Source organism: Lissotriton vulgaris, unplaced genomic scaffold (genome assembly GCF_964263255.1).
Source record: "Lissotriton vulgaris unplaced genomic scaffold, aLisVul1.2 SCAFFOLD_515, whole genome shotgun sequence".
Lineage (NCBI taxonomy): Eukaryota > Metazoa > Chordata > Amphibia > Caudata > Salamandridae > Lissotriton > Lissotriton vulgaris.
In genome coordinates, this window is record NW_028243456.1 from 563,368 (window position 1) to 581,153 (window position 17,786).

Genomic DNA, 17,786 nt, shown 5'->3' on the forward strand with positions numbered 1-17,786 from the left:
CCACAACAAGTGCAGAGATCCCACAAGTGCAGAGATCCCACCATGAGTGCAGAGATCCACTCCAAGTAGAGAGATCCCACTATGAGTGCAGAGATCCCACCTTGAGTGCAGAGATCCCACCTTGAGTGCAGAGATCCCACCACAAGTGCAGAGATCCCTTCACAAGTGCAGAGATCCCACCACGAGTGCAGAGATCCCATCACAAGTAGAGAGATCCCAGAATAAGTGCAGAGATCCTATCACAAGTGCAGAGATCCCACCATGAGTGCAGAGATCCCATCCCAAGTAGAGAGATCCCACTATTAGTGCAGAGATCCCACCATGAGTGCAGAGATCCCATCATAAGTGCAGAGATCCCACCATAAGTGCAGGGATCCCATCATAAGTGCAGAGATCCTATACCAAGTACAGAGATCCCATCATGAGTGCAGAGATCCCATCCCAAGTAGAGAGATCCCACTATGAGTGCAGAGATCCCACAATGAGTGCAGAGATCCCATCATAGGTGCAGAGATCCCACCATAAGTGAAGGGATTCCATCATAAGTGCAGAGATACCACAAATACAAAGATCCCATCAAAAGTAGGGAGATCCCAGAATAAGTGCAGAGATCCCATCACAAGTGCAGAGATCCCATCACAAGTGCAGAGATCTCATCACAAGTGCAGAGATCCCATCACAAGTGCAGAGATCCCATCACAAGTAGAGAGATCCCACTATGAGTGCAGAGATCACACCATGAGTGCAGAGATCCCATCATAGGTGCAGAGATCCCACCATAAGTGAAGGGATCCCATCATAAGTGCAGAGATCCCACAAATACAAAGATCCCATCAACAGTAGGGAGATCCCAGAATAAGTGCAGAGATCCCATCACAAGTGCAGAGATCCCACCATGAGTGCAGAGATCCCACCATGAGTGCAGAGATCCCATCTCAGGTAGAGAGATCCCACTATGAGTGCAGAGATCCCACCATGAGTGCAAATATCCCATCATTAGTGCAGAGATCCCACCATAAGTGCAGAGATCCCATCACAAGTGCAGAGATCCCACCACGAGTGCAGAGATCCCATCACAAGTAGAGAGATCCCAGAATAAGTGCAGAGATCCCACCATAAGTGCAGGGATCCCAACCTAAGTGCAGAGATCCCACAACAAGTACAGAGATCCCATCACAAGTAGGGAGATCCCAGAATAAGTGCAGAGATCCCATCACAAGTTCAGAGATCCCATCACAAGTGCAGAGATCCCACCATGAGTGCAGAGATCCCATCCCTAGTAGAGAGATCCCACTATGAGTGCATAGATCCCACCATGAGTGCAGAGATCCCATCATAAGTGCAGAGATCCCACCAAAAGTGCAGGGATCCCATCACAAGTGCAGAGATCCCATCACAAGTGCAGAGATCCCACCATGAGTGCAGAGATCCCATCCCTAGTAGAGAGATCCCACTATGAGTGCATAGATCCCACCATGAGTGCAGAGATCCCATCATAAGTGCAGAGATCCCACCATGAGTGCAGAGATCCCATCCCTAGTAGAGAGATCCCACTATGAGTGCATAGATCCCACCATAAGTGCAGAGATCCCACCATGAGTGAAGAGATCCCATCCCAAGTAGAGAAATCCCACTATAAATGCAGAGATCCCACCATGAGTGCAGAGATCCCACCATGAGTGCAGAGATCCTATCCCAAGTAGAGAGATCCCCTATGAGTGCAGAGATCCCACCATGAGTGAAGAGATCCCATCATAAGTGCAGAGATCCCACCATAAGTGCAGAAATCCCACCATAAGTGCAGGGATCCCACAACAAGTACAGAGATCCCATCAAAAGTAGGGAGATCCCAGAATAAGTGCAGAGATCCCACCACAAGTGCAGAGATCCCACCATGAGTGCAGATACCCCCATCCCAAGTAGAGAGATCCCACTATGAGTGCAGAGATCCCACCATGAGTGCAGAGATCCCATCCCAAGTAGAGAGATCCCACTATGAGTGCAGAGATCCCACCATGAGTGTAGAGAGCCCATCATAAGCTCAGAGATCCCACCATAAGTGCAGGGATCCCATCACAAGTGCAGAGATCCCATCACAAGTGCAGAGATCCCACCACAAGTGCAGAGATCCCAGAATAAGTGCAGAGATCCCATCACAAGTGCAGAGATCCCACCATGAGTGCAGAGATCCCATCCCAAGTAGAGAGATCCCACTATGAGTGCCAAGATCCCATCATTAGTGCAGAGATCCCACCATAAGTGCAGAGATCCCATCACAAGTGCAGAGATCCCATCACAAGTGCAGAGATCCCATCACAAGTTCAGAGATCCCACCACGAGTGTAGAGATCCCATCACAAGTGCAGAGATCCCACCATGAGTGCAGAGATCCCATCCTAAGTAGAGAGATCCCACTATGAGTGCAGAGATCCCATCATAAGTGCAGAGATCCCATCATAAGTGTAGAGATCCCACCATAAGTGCAGGGATCCCAACCTAAGGGCAGAGATCCCACAACAAGTACAGAGATCCCATCACAAGTAGGGAGATCCCAGAATAAGTGCAGAGATCCCATCACAAGTGCAGAGATCCCACCATGAGTGCAGAGATCCCATCCCTAGTAGAGAGATCCCACTATGAGTGCATAGATCCCACAGTGAGTTCAGAGATCCCATCATAAGTGCAGGGATCCCATCACACATGCAGGGATCCCATCACACATGCACAGATCCCACCACAAGAGCAGAGATCCCACCATGAGTGCAGAGATCCCATCACAAGTAGAGAGATCCCATAATAAGTGCAGAGATCCCATCACAAGTGTGGAGATCCCACCATGAGAGCAGAGATCCCATCCCAAGTAGAGAGATCCCACTATGAGTGCAGAGATCCCATCATTAGTGCAGAGATCCCACCATAAGTGCAGAGATCCCATCACAAGTGCAGAGATTCCACCATGAGTGCAAAGATCCCATCACAAGTAGAGAGATCCCATCACAAGTGCAGAGTTCCCACCATGAGTGCAGAGATCCCATCCCAAGTAGAGAGATCTGACTATGAGTGCAGAGATCCCATCCCGAGTGCAGAGATCCCATCACGAGTGCAGAGATCCCATCCCAAGTAGAGAGATCCCACTATGAGTGCAGAGATCCCACCATGAGTGCAGAGATCCCATCATAAGTGCAGAGATCCCACCATAAGTGCAGAGATCCCATCACAAGTGCAGAGATCCCACCATGAGTGCAGAGATTCCATCACAAGTAGAGAGATCCCAGAATAAGTGCAGAGATCCCATCACATGTGCAGCGATCCCATCATGAGTGCAGAGATCCCATCCCAAGTAGAGAGATCCCACTATGAGTGCAGAGATCCCACCATGAGTGCAGAGATCCCATCATAGGTGCAGAGATCCCACCATAAGTGAAGGGATTCCATCATAAGTGCAGAGATCCCACAAATACAAAGATCCCATCAAAAGTAGGGAGATCCCAGAATAAGTGCAGAGATCCCATCACAAGTGCAGAGATCCCATCACAAGTGCAGAGATCCCATCACAAGTGCAGAGATCCCATCACAAGTAGAGAGATCCCACTATGAGTGCAGAGATCCCACCATGAGTGCAGAGATCCCATCATAGGTGCAGAGATCCCACCATAAGTGAAGGGATCCCATCATAAGTGCAGAGATCCCACAAATACAAAGATCCCATCAAAAGTAGGGAGATCCCAGAATAAGTGCAGAGATCCCATCACAAGTGCAGAGATCCCACCATGAGTGCAGAGATCCCACCATGAGTGCAGAGATCCCATCTCAGGTAGAGAGATCCCACTATGAGTGCAGAGATCCCACCATGAGTGCAAAGATCCCATCATTAGTGCAGAGATCCCACCATAAGTGCAGAGATCCCATCACAAGTGCAGAGATCCCACCACGAGTGCAGAGATCCCATCACAAGTGCAGACATCCCACCATGAGTGCAAAGATCCAATCACAAGTATAGAGATCCCAGAATAAGTGCAGAGATCCCATCACAAGTGCAGAGTTCCCACCATGAGTGCAGAGATCCCATCCCAAGTAGAGAGATCCCATCCCGAGTGCAGAGATCCCATCCCGAGTGCAGAGATCCCACCATAAGTGCAGAGATCCCACCATAAGTGCAGGGATCCCATCATAAGTGCAGAGATCCCACAACAAGTGCAGAGATCCCACAAGTGCAACGATCCCACAACAAGTGCAGAGATCCCACAACAAGTGCAGAGATCCCACAAGTGCAGAGATCCCACCATGAGTGCAGAGATCCACTCCAAGTAGAGAGATCCCACTATGAGTGCAGAGATCCCACCTTGAGTGCAGAGATCCCACCTTGAGTGCAGAGATCCCACCACAAGTGCAGAGATCCCATCACAAGTGCAGAGATCCCACCACGAGTGCAGAGATCCCATCACAAGTAGAGAGATCCCAGAATAAGTGCAGAGATCCTATCACAAGTGCAGAGATCCCACCATGAGTGCAGAGATCCCATCCCAAGTAGAGAGATCCCACTATTAGTGCAGAGATCCCACCATGAGTGCAGAGATCCCATCATAAGTGCAGAGATCCCACCATAAGTGCAGGGATCCCATCATAAGTGCAGAGATCCTATAACAAGTACAGAGATCCCATCATGAGTGCAGAGATCCCATCCCAAGTAGAGAGATCCCACTATGAGTGCAGAGATCCCACAATGAGTGCAGAGATCCCATCATAGGTGCAGAGATCCCACCATAAGTGAAGGGATTCCATCATAAGTGCAGAGATCCCACAAATACAAAGATCCCATCAAAAGTAGGGAGATCCCAGAATAAGTGCAGAGATCCCATCACAAGTGCAGAGATCCCATCACAAGTGCAGAGATCCCATCACAAGTAGAGAGATCCCACTATGAGTGCAGAGATCACACCATGAGTGCAGAGATCCCATCATAGGTGCAGAGATCCCACCATAAGTGAAGGGATCCCATCATAAGTGCAGAGATCCCACAAATACAAAGATCCCATCAAAAGTAGGGAGATCCCAGAATAAGTGCAGAGATCCCATCACAAGTGCAGAGATCCCATCACAAGTGCAGAGATCCCATCACAAGTGCAGAGATCCCATCACAAGTGCAGAGATCCCATCACAAGTGCAGAGATCCCATCACAAGTGCAGAGATCCCATCACAAGTGCAGAGTTCCCACCATGAGTGCAGAGATCCCATCCCAAGTAGAGAGATCTGACTATGAGTGCAGAGATCCCATCCCGAGTGCAGAGATCCCATCACGAGTGCAGAGATCCCATCCCAAGTAGAGAGATCCCACTATGAGTGCAGAGATCCCACCATGAGTGCAGAGATCCCATCATAAGTGCAGAGATCCCACCATAAGTGCAGAGATCCCATCACAAGTGCAGAGATCCCACCATGAGTGCAGAGATTCCATCACAAGTAGAGAGATCCCAGAATAAGTGCAGAGATCCCATCACATGTGCAGCGATCCCATCATGAGTGCAGAGATCCCATCCCAAGTAGAGAGATCCCACTATGAGTGCAGAGATCCCACCATGAGTGCAGATATCCCATCATAGGTGCAGAGATCCCACCATAAGTGAAGGGATTCCATCATAAGTGCAGAGATCCCACAAATACAAAGATCCCATCAAAAGTAGGGAGATCCCAGAATAAGTGCAGAGATCCCATCACAAGTGCAGAGATCCCATCACAAGTGCAGAGATCCCATCACAAGTGCAGAGATCCCATCACAAGTAGAGAGATCCCACTATGAGTGCAGAGATCCCACCATGAGTGCAGAGATCCCATCATAGGTGCAGAGATCCCACCATAAGTGAAGGGATCCCATCATAAGTGCAGAGATCCCAAAAATACAAAGATCCCATCAAAAGTAGGGAGATCCCAGAATAAGTGCAGAGATCCCATCACAAGTGCAGAGATCCCACCATGAGTGCAGATATCCCACCATGAGTGCAGAGATCCCATCTCAGGGAGAGAGATCCCACTATGAGTGCAGAGATCCCACCATGAGTGCAAAGATCCCATCATTAGTGCAGAGATCCCACCATAAGTGCAGAGATCCCATCACAAGTGCAGAGATCCCACCACGAGTGCAGAGATCCCATCACAAGTGCAGACATCCCACCATGAGTGCAAAGATCCAATCACAAGTATAGAGATCCCAGAATAAGTGCAGAGATCCCATCACAAGTGCAGAGTTCCCACCATGAGTGCAGAGATCCCATCCCAAGTAGAGAGATCCCATCCCGAGTGCAGAGATCCCATCCCGAGTGCAGAGATCCCACCATAAGTGCAGAGATCCCACCATAAGTGCAGGGATCCCATCATAAGTGCAGAGATCCCACAACAAGTGCAGAGATCCCACAAGTGCAACGATCCCACAACAAGTGCAGAGATCCCACAACAAGTGCAGAGATCCCACAAGTGCAGAGATCCCACCATGAGTGCAGAGATCCACTCCAAGTAGAGAGATCCCACTATGAGTGCAGAGATCCCACCTTGAGTGCAGAGATCCCACCTTGAGTGCAGAGATCCCACCACAAGTGCAGAGATCCCATCACAAGTGCAGAGATCCCACCACGAGTGCAGAGATCCCATCACAAGTAGAGAGATCCCAGAATAAGTGCAGAGATCCTATCACAAGTGCAGAGATCCCACCATGAGTGCAGAGATCCCATCCCAAGTAGAGAGATCCCACTATTAGTGCAGAGATCCCACCATGAGTGCAGAGATCCCATCATAAGTGCAGAGATCCCACCATAAGTGCAGGGATCCCATCATAAGTGCAGAGATCCTATAACAAGTACAGAGATCCCATCATGAGTGCAGAGATCCCATCCCAAGTAGAGAGATCCCACTATGAGTGCAGAGATCCCACAATGAGTGCAGAGATCCCATCATAGGTGCAGAGATCCCACCATAAGTGAAGGGATTCCATCATAAGTGCAGAGATACCACAAATACAAAGATCCCATCAAAAGTAGGGAGATCCCAGAATAAGTGCAGAGATCCCATCACAAGTGCAGAGATCCCATCACAAGTGCAGAGATCCCATCACAAGTGCAGAGATCCCATCACAAGTGCAGAGATCCCATCACAAGTAGAGAGATCCCACTATGAGTGCAGAGATCACACCATGAGTGCAGAGATCCCATCATAGGTGCAGAGATCCCACCATAAGTGAAGGGATCCCATCATAAGTGCAGAGATCCCACAAATACAAAGATCCCATCAACAGTAGGGAGATCCCAGAATAAGTGCAGAGATCCCATCACAAGTGCAGAGATCCCACCATGAGTGCAGAGATCCCACCATGAGTGCAGAGATCCCATCTCAGGTAGAGAGATCCCACTATGAGTGCAGAGATCCCACCATGAGTGCAAATATCCCATCATTAGTGCAGAGATCCCACCATAAGTGCAGAGATCCCATCACAAGTGCAGAGATCCCACCACGAGTGCAGAGATCCCATCACAAGTAGAGAGATCCCAGAATAAGTGCAGAGATCCCACCATAAGTGCAGGGATCCCAACCTAAGTGCAGAGATCCCACAACAAGTACAGAGATCCCATCACAAGTAGGGAGATCCCAGAATAAGTGCAGAGATCCCATCACAAGTTCAGAGATCCCATCACAAGTGCAGAGATCCCACCATGAGTGCAGAGATCCCATCCCTAGTAGAGAGATCCCACTATGAGTGCATAGATCCCACCATGAGTGCAGAGATCCCATCATAAGTGCAGAGATCCCACCATAAGTGCAGGGATCCCATCACAAGTGCAGAGATCCCATCACAAGTGCAGAGATCCCACCATGAGTGCAGAGATCCCATCCCTAGTAGAGAGATCCCACTATGAGTGCATAGATCCCACCATGAGTGCAGAGATCCCATCATAAGTGCAGAGATCCCACCATGAGTGCAGAGATCCCATCCCTAGTAGAGAGATCCCACTATGAGTGCATAGATCCCACCATAAGTGCAGAGATCCCACCATGAGTGAAGAGATCCCATCCCAAGTAGAGAGATCCCACTATAAATGCAGAGATCCCACCATGAGTGCAGAGATCCCACCATGAGTGCAGAGATCCTATCCCAAGTAGAGAGATCCCCTATGAGTGCAGAGATCCCACCATGAGTGAAGAGATCCCATCATAAGTGCAGAGATCCCACCATAAGTGCAGAAATCCCACCATAAGTGCAGGGATCCCACAACAAGTACAGAGATCCCATCAAAAGTAGGGAGATCCCAGAATAAGTGCAGAGATCCCACCACAAGTGCAGAGATCCCACCATGAGTGCAGATACCCCCATCCCAAGTAGAGAGATCCCACTATGAGTGCAGAGATCCCACCATGAGTGCAGAGATCCCATCCCAAGTAGAGAGATCCCACTATGAGTGCAGAGATCCCACCATGAGTGTAGAGAGCCCATCATAAGCTCAGAGATCCCACCATAAGTGCAGGGATCCCATCACAAGTGCAGAGATCCCATCACAAGTGCAGAGATCCCACCACAAGTGCAGAGATCCCAGAATAAGTGCAGAGATCCCATCACAAGTGCAGAGATCCCACCATGAGTGCAGAGATCCCATCCCAAGTAGAGAGATCCCACTATGAGTGCCGAGATCCCATCATTAGTGCAGAGATCCCACCATAAGTGCAGAGATCCCATCACAAGTGCAGAGATCCCATCACAAGTGCAGAGATCCCATCACAAGTTCAGAGATCCCACCACGAGTGTAGAGATCCCATCACAAGTGCAGAGATCCCACCATGAGTGCAGAGATCCCATCCTAAGTAGAGAGATCCCACTATGAGTGCAGAGATCCCATCATAAGTGCAGAGATCCCATCATAAGTGTAGAGATCCCACCATAAGTGCAGGGATCCCAACCTAAGGGCAGAGATCCCACAACAAGTACAGAGATCCCATCACAAGTAGGGAGATCCCAGAATAAGTGCAGAGATCCCATCACAAGTGCAGAGATCCCACCATGAGTGCAGAGATCCCATCCCTAGTAGAGAGATCCCACTATGAGTGCATAGATCCCACAGTGAGTTCAGAGATCCCATCATAAGTGCAGGGATCCCATCACACATGCAGGGATCCCATCACACATGCACAGATCCCACCACAAGAGCAGAGATCCCACCATGAGTGCAGAGATCCCATCACAAGTAGAGAGATCCCATAATAAGTGCAGAGATCCCATCACAAGTGTGGAGATCCCACCATGAGAGCAGAGATCCCATCCCAAGTAGAGAGATCCCACTATGAGTGCAGAGATCCCATCATTAGTGCAGAGATCCCACCATAAGTGCAGAGATCCCATCACAAGTGCAGAGATTCCACCATGAGTGCAAAGATCCCATCACAAGTAGAGAGATCCCATCACAAGTGCAGAGTTCCCACCATGAGTGCAGAGATCCCATCCCAAGTAGAGAGATCTGACTATGAGTGCAGAGATCCCATCCCGAGTGCAGAGATCCCATCACGAGTGCAGAGATCCCATCCCAAGTAGAGAGATCCCACTATGAGTGCAGAGATCCCACCATGAGTGCAGAGATCCCATCATAAGTGCAGAGATCCCACCATAAGTGCAGAGATCCCATCACAAGTGCAGAGATCCCACCATGAGTGCAGAGATTCCATCACAAGTAGAGAGATCCCAGAATAAGTGCAGAGATCCCATCACATGTGCAGCGATCCCATCATGAGTGCAGAGATCCCATCCCAAGTAGAGAGATCCCACTATGAGTGCAGAGATCCCACCATGAGTGCAGAGATCCCATCATAGGTGCAGAGATCCCACCATAAGTGAAGGGATTCCATCATAAGTGCAGAGATCCCACAAATACAAAGATCCCATCAAAAGTAGGGAGATCCCAGAATAAGTGCAGAGATCCCATCACAAGTGCAGAGATCCCATCACAAGTGCAGAGATCCCATCACAAGTAGAGAGATCCCACTATGAGTACAGAGATCCCACCATGAGTGCAGACATCCCATCATAGGTGCAGAGATCCCACCATAAGTGAAGGGATCCCATCATAAGTGCAGAGATCCCACAAATACAAAGATCCCATCAAAAGTAGGGAGATCCCAGAATAAGTGCAGAGATCCCATCACAAGTGCAGAGATCCCACCATGAGTGCAGAGATCCCACCATGAGTGCAGAGATCCCATCTCAGGTAGAGAGATCCCACTATGAGTGCAGAGATCCCACCATGAGTGCAAAGATCCCATCATTAGTGCAGAGATCCCACCATAAGTGCAGAGATCCCATCACAAGTGCAGAGATCCCACCACGAGTGCAGAGATCCCATCACAAGTGCAGACATCCCACCATGAGTGCAAAGATCCAATCACAAGTATAGAGATCCCAGAATAAGTGCAGAGATCCCATCACAAGTGCAGAGTTCCCACCATGAGTGCAGAGATCCCATCCCAAGTAGAGAGATCCCATCCCGAGTGCAGAGATCCCATCCCGAGTGCAGAGATCCCACCATAAGTGCAGAGATCCCACCATAAGTGCAGGGATCCCATCATAAGTGCAGAGATCCCACAACAAGTGCAGAGATCCCACAAGTGCAACGATCCCACAACAAGTGCAGAGATCCCACAACAAGTGCAGAGATCCCACAAGTGCAGAGATCCCACCATGAGTGCAGAGATCCACTCCAAGTAGAGAGATCCCACTATGAGTGCAGAGATCCCACCTTGAGTGCAGAGATCCCACCTTGAGTGCAGAGATCCCACCACAAGTGCAGAGATCCCATCACAAGTGCAGAGATCCCACCACGAGTGCAGAGATCCCATCACAAGTAGAGAGATCCCAGAATAAGTGCAGAGATCCTATCACAAGTGCAGAGATCCCACCATGAGTGCAGAGATCCCATCCCAAGTAGAGAGATCCCACTATTAGTGCAGAGATCCCACCATGAGTGCAGAGATCCCATCATAAGTGCAGAGATCCCACCATAAGTGCAGGGATCCCATCATAAGTGCAGAGATCCTATAACAAGTACAGAGATCCCATCATGAGTGCAGAGATCCCATCCCAAGTAGAGAGATCCCACTATGAGTGCAGAGATCCCACAATGAGTGCAGAGATCCAATCATAGGTGCAGAGATCCCACCATAAGTGAAGGGATTCCATCATAAGTGCAGAGATCCCACAAATACAAAGATCCCATCAAAAGTAGGGAGATCCCAGAATAAGTGCAGAGATCCCATCACAAGTGCAGAGATCCCATCACAAGTGCAGAGATCCCATCACAAGTAGAGAGATCCCACTATGAGTGCAGAGATCACACCATGAGTGCAGAGATCCCATCATAGGTGCAGAGATCCCACCATAAGTGAAGGGATCCCATCATAAGTGCAGAGATCCCACAAATACAAAGATCCCATCAAAAGTAGGGAGATCCCAGAATAAGTGCAGAGATCCCATCACAAGTGCAGAGATCCCATCACAAGTGCAGAGATCCCATCACAAGTGCAGAGATCCCATCACAAGTGCAGAGATCCCATCACAAGTAGAGAGATCCCACTATGAGTGCAGAGATCACACCATGAGTGCAGAGATCCCATCATAGGTGCAGAGATCCCACCATAAGTGAAGGGATCCCATCATAAGTGCAGAGATCCCACAAATACAAAGATCCCATCAACAGTAGGGAGATCCCAGAATAAGTGCAGAGATCCCATCACAAGTGCAGAGATCCCACCATGAGTGCAGAGATCCCACCATGAGTGCAGAGATCCCATCTCAGGTAGAGAGATCCCACTATGAGTGCAGAGATCCCACCATGAGTGCAAAGATCCCATCATTAGTGCGGAGATCCCACCATAAGTGCAGAGATCCCATCACAAGTGCAGAGATCCCACCACGAGTGCAGAGATCCCATCACAAGTAGAGAGATCCCAGAATAAGTGCAGAGATCCCACCATAAGTGCAGGGATCCCAACCTAAGTGCAGAGATCCCACAACAAGTACAGAGATCCCATCACAAGTAGGGAGATCCCAGAATAAGTGCAGAGATCCCATCACAAGTTCAGAGATCCCATCACAAGTGCAGAGATCCCACCATGAGTGCAGAGATCCCATCCCTAGTAGAGAGATCCCACTATGAGTGCATAGATCCCACCATGAGTGCAGAGATCCCATCATAAGTGCAGAGATCCCACCATAAGTGCAGGGATCCCATCACAAGTGCAGAGATCCCATCACAAGTGCAGAGATCCCACCATGAGTGCAGAGATCCCATCCCTAGTAGAGAGATCCCACTATGAGTGCATAGATCCCACCATGAGTGCAGAGATCCCATCATAAGTGCAGAGATCCCACCATGAGTGCAGAGATCCCATCCCTAGTAGAGAGATCCCACTATGAGTGCATAGATCCCACCATAAGTGCAGAGATCCCACCATGAGTGAAGAGATCCCATCCCAAGTAGAGAGATCCCACTATAAATGCAGAGATCCCACCATGAGTGCAGAGATCCCACCATGAGTGCAGAGATCCTATCCCAAGTAGAGAGATCCCCTATGAGTGCAGAGATCCCACCATGAGTGAAGAGATCCCATCATAAGTGCAGAGATCCCACCATAAGTGCAGAAATCCCACCATAAGTGCAGGGATCCCACAACAAGTACAGAGATCCCATCAAAAGTAGGGAGATCCCAGAATAAGTGCAGAGATCCCACCACAAGTGCAGAGATCCCACCATGAGTGCAGATACCCCATCCCAAGTAGAGAGATCCCACTATGAGTGCAGAGATCCCACCATGAGTGCAGAGATCCCATCCCAAGTAGAGAGATCCCACTATGAGTGCAGAGATCCCACCATGAGTATAGAGAGCCCATCATAAGCTCAGAGATCCCACCATAAGTGCAGGGATCCCATCACAAGTGCAGAGATCCCATCACAAGTGCAGAGATCCCATCACAAGTGCAGAGATCCCACCACAAGTGCAGAGATCCCAGAATAAGTGCAGAGATCCCATCACAAGTGCAGAGATCCCACCATGAGTGCAGAGATCCCATCCCAAGTAGAGAGATCCCACTATGAGTGCCGAGATCCCATCATTAGTGCAGAGATCCCACCATAAGTGCAGAGATCCCATCACAAGTGCAGAGATCCCATCACAAGTGCAGAGATCCCATCACAAGTTCAGAGATCCCACCACGAGTATAGAGATCCCATCACAAGTGCAGAGATCCCACCATGAGTGCAGAGATCCCATCCTAAGTAGAGAGATCCCACTATGAGTGCAGAGATCCCATCATAAGTGCAGAGATCCCATCATAAGTGTAGAGATCCCACCATAAGTGCAGGGATCCCAACCTAAGGGCAGAGATCCCACAACAAGTACAGAGATCCCATCACAAGTAGGGAGATCCCAGAATAAGTGCAGAGATCCCATCACAAGTGCAGAGATCCCACCATGAGTGCAGAGATCCCATCCCTAGTAGAGAGATCCCACTATGAGTGCATAGATCCCACAGTGAGTTCAGAGATCCCATCATAAGTGCAGGGATCCCATCACACATGCAGGGATCCCATCACACATGCACAGATCCCACCACAAGAGCAGAGATCCCACCATGAGTGCAGAGATCCCATCACAAGTAGAGAGATCCCATAATAAGTGCAGAGATCCCATCACAAGTGTGGAGATCCCACCATGAGAGCAGAGATCCCATCCCAAGTAGAGAGATCCCACTATGAGTGCAGAGATCCCATCATTAGTGCAGAGATCCCACCATAAGTGCAGAGATCCCATCACAAGTGCAGAGATTCCACCATGAGTGCAAAGATCCCATCACAAGTAGAGAGATCCCATCACAAGTGCAGAGTTCCCACCATGAGTGCAGAGATCCCATCCCAAGTAGAGAGATCTGACTATGAGTGCAGAGATCCCATCCCAAGTGCAGAGATCCCATCACGAGTGCAGAGATCCCATCCCAAGTAGAGAGATCCCACTATGAGTGCAGAGATCCCACCATGAGTGCAGAGATCCCATCATAAGTGCAGAGATCCCACCATAAGTGCAGAGATCCCATCACAAGTGCAGAGATCCCACCATGAGTGCAGAGATTCCATCACAAGTAGAGAGATCCCAGAATAAGTGCAGAGATCCCATCACATGTGCAGCGATCCCATCATGAGTGCAGAGATCCCATCCCAAGTAGAGAGATCCCACTATGAGTGCAGAGATCCCACCATGAGTGCAGAGATCCCATCATAGGTGCAGAGATCCCACCATAAGTGAAGGGATTCCATCATAAGTGCAGAGATCCCACAAATACAAAGATCCCATCAAAAGTAGGGAGATCCCATCACAAGTGCAGAGATCCCATCACAAGTGCAGAGATCCCATCACAAGTGCAGAGATCCCATCACAAGTAGAGAGATCCCACTATGAGTGCAGAGATCCCACCATGAGTGCAGAGATCCCATCATAGGTGCAGAGATCCCACCATAAGTGAAGGGATCCCATCAAAAGTGCAGAGATCCCACAAATACAAAGATCCCATCAAAAGTAGGGAGATCACAGAATAAGTGCAGAGATCCCATCACAAGTGCAGAGATCCCACCATGAGTGCAGAGATCCCACCATGAGTGCAGAGATCCCATCTCAGGTAGAGAGATCCCACTATGAGTGCAGAGATCCCACCATGAGTGCAAAGATCCCATCATTAGTGCAGAGATCCCACCATAAGTGCAGAGATCCCATCACAAGTGCAGAGATCCCACCACGAGTGCAGAGATCCCATCACAAGTGCAGACATCCCACCATGAGTGCAAAGATCCAATCACAAGTATAGAGATCCCAGAATAAGTGCAGAGATCCCATCACAAGTGCAGAGTTCCCACCATGAGTGCAGAGATCCCATCCCAAGTAGAGAGATCCCATCCCGAGTGCAGAGATCCCATCCCGAGTGCAGAGATCCCACCATAAGTGCAGAGATCCCACCATAAGTGCAGGGATCCCATCATAAGTGCAGAGATCCCACAACAAGTGCAGAGATCCCACAAGTGCAACGATCCCACAACAAGTGCAGAGATCCCACAACAAGTGCAGAGATCCCACAAGTGCAGAGATCCCACCATGAGTGCAGAGATCCACTCCAAGTAGAGAGATCCCACTATGAGTGCAGAGATCCCACCTTGAGTGCAGAGATCCCACCTTGAGTGCAGAGATCCCACCACAAGTGCAGAGATCCCATCACAAGTGCAGAGATCCCACCACGAGTGCAGAGATCCCATCACAAGTAGAGAGATCCCAGAATAAGTGCAGAGATCCTATCACAAGTGCAGAGATCCCACCATGAGTGCAGAGATCCCATCCCAAGTAGAGAGATCCCACTATTAGTGCAGAGATCCCACCATGAGTGCAGAGATCCCATCATAAGTGCAGAGATCCCACCATAAGTGCAGGGATCCCATCATAAGTGCAGAGATCCTATAACAAGTACAGAGATCCCATCACGAGTGCAGAGATCCCATCCCAAGTAGAGAGATCCCACTATGAGTGCAGAGATCCCACAATGAGTGCAGAGATCCCATCATAGGTGCAGAGATCCCACCATAAGTGAAGGGATTCCATCATAAGTGCAGAGATCCCACAAATACAAAGATCCCATCAAAAGTAGGGAGATCCCAGAATAAGTGCAGAGATCCCATCACAAGTGCAGAGATCCCATCACAAGTGCAGAGATCCCATCACAAGTAGAGAGATCCCACTATGAGTGCAGAGATCACACCATGAGTGCAGAGATCCCATCATAGGTGCAGAGATCCCACCATAAGTGAAGGGATCCCATCATAAGTGCAGAGATCCCACAAATACAAAGATCCCATCAAAAGTAGGGAGATCCCAGAATAAGTGCAGAGATCCCATCACAAGTGCAGAGATCCCACCATGAGTGCAGAGATCCCACCATGAGTGCAGAGATCCCATCTCAGGTAGAGAGATCCCACTATGAGTGCAGAGATCCCACCATGAGTGCAAAGATCCCATCATTAGTGCAGAGATCCCACCATAAGTGCAGAGATCCCATCACAAGTGCAGAGATCCCACCAAGAGTGCAGAGATCCCATCACAAGTAGAGAGATCCCAGAATAAGTGCAGAGATCCCACCATAAGTGCAGGGATCCCAACCTAAGTGCAGAGATCCCACAACAAGTACAGAGATCCCATCACAAGTAGGGAGATCCCAGAATAAGTGCAGAGATCCCATCACAAGTTCAGAGATCCCATCACAAGTGCAGAGATCCCACCATGAGTGCAGAGATCCCATCCCTAGTAGAGAGATCCCACTATGAGTGCATAGATCCCACCATGAGTGCAGAGATCCCATCATAAGTGCAGAGATCCCACCATAAGTGCAGGGATCCCATCACAAGTGCAGAGATCCCATCACAAGTGCAGAGATCCCACCATGAGTGCAGAGATCCCATCCCTAGTAGAGAGATCCCACTATGAGTGCATAGATCCCACCATGAGTGCAGAGATCCCATCATAAGTGCAGAGATCCCACCATGAGTGCAGAGATCCCATCCCTAGTAGAGAGATCCCACTATGAGTGCATAGATCCCACCATAAGTGCAGAGATCCCACCATGAGTGAAGAGATCCCATCCCAAGTAGAGAGATCCCACTATAAATGCAGAGATCCCACCATGAGTGCAGAGATCCCACCATGAGTGCAGAGATCCTATCCCAAGTAGAGAGATCCCCTATGAGTGCAGAGATCCCACCATGAGTGAAGAGATCCCATCATAAGTGCAGAGATCCCACCATAAGTGCAGAAATCCCACCATAAGTGCAGGGATCCCACAACAAGTACAGAGATCCCATCAAAAGTAGGGAGATCCCAGAATAAGTGCAGAGATCCCACCACAAGTGCAGAGATCCCACCATGAGTGCAGATACCCCCATCCCAAGTAGAGAGATCCCACTATGAGTGCAGAGATCCCACCATGAGTGCAGAGATCCCATCCCAAGTAGAGAGATCCCACTATGAGTGCAGAGATCCCACCATGAGTGTAGAGAGCCCATCATAAGCTCAGAGATCCCACCATAAGTGCAGGGATCCCATCACAAGTGCAGAGATCCCATCACAAGTGCAGAGATCCCATCACAAGTGCAGAGATCCCACCACAAGTGCAGAGATCCCAGAATAAGTGCAGAGATCCCATCACAAGTGCAGAGATCCCACCATGAGTGCAGAGATCCCATCCCAAGTAGAGAGATCCCACTATGAGTGCCGAGATCCCATCATTAGTGCAGAGATCCCACCATAAGTGCAGAGATCCCATCACAAGTGCAGAGATCCCATCACAAGTGCAGAGATCCCATCACAAGTTCAGAGATCCCACCACGAGTGCAGAGATCCCATCACAAGTGCAGAGATCCCACCATGAGTGCAGAGATCCCATCCTAAGTAGAGAGATCCAACTATGAGTGCAGAGATCCCATCATAAGTGCAGAGATCCCATCATAAGTGTAGAGATCCCACCATAAGTGCAGGGATCCCAACCTAAGTGCAGAGATCCCACAACAAGTACAGAGATCCCATCACAAGTAGGGAGATCCCAGAATAAGTGCAGAGATCCCATCACAAGTGCAGAGATCCCACCATGAGTGCAGAGATCCCATCCCTAGTAGAGAGATCCCACTATGAGTGCATAGATCCCACAGTGAGTTCAGAGATCCCATCATAAGTGCAGG